This window comes from Manacus vitellinus, unplaced genomic scaffold (assembly GCF_001715985.3).
Source record: "Manacus vitellinus isolate BGI_N305 unplaced genomic scaffold, ASM171598v3 scaffold_114_pilon, whole genome shotgun sequence".
NCBI lineage: Eukaryota > Metazoa > Chordata > Aves > Passeriformes > Pipridae > Manacus > Manacus vitellinus.
Genome location: NW_021938861.1, coordinates 147,728 through 148,025, shown reverse-complemented (window position 1 = coordinate 148,025; position 298 = coordinate 147,728).

Sequence of the window (298 nt, the reverse complement as noted above, 5' to 3'; positions counted from 1 at the left end):
CCCGACCCTGTGTCCCTTCCCAGCCCCTTCGCCACCCCCTTTGCTCCTCCCGGTCCCTTTTCCACCCCTCCCGGTCCTGTTGCCATCCCCCCAGTCCCTTTGCCTGCTCACACTCGGAGTTCCCACACTCTCCTTGTCCCCGGGGCTCAGCTGCTCCTGCCACCAGCCCCGAGTGGCACCGACCCGGCTCGTCACTGCCGTGTTCCCTCAGCAGCCTTAAAACCAAATCGGCGTTTATTTTTTATCTGCTAAGCTGGACTTAGCCCCGAGCCGGCCCTGGCACACGCGGTGGGCTGGT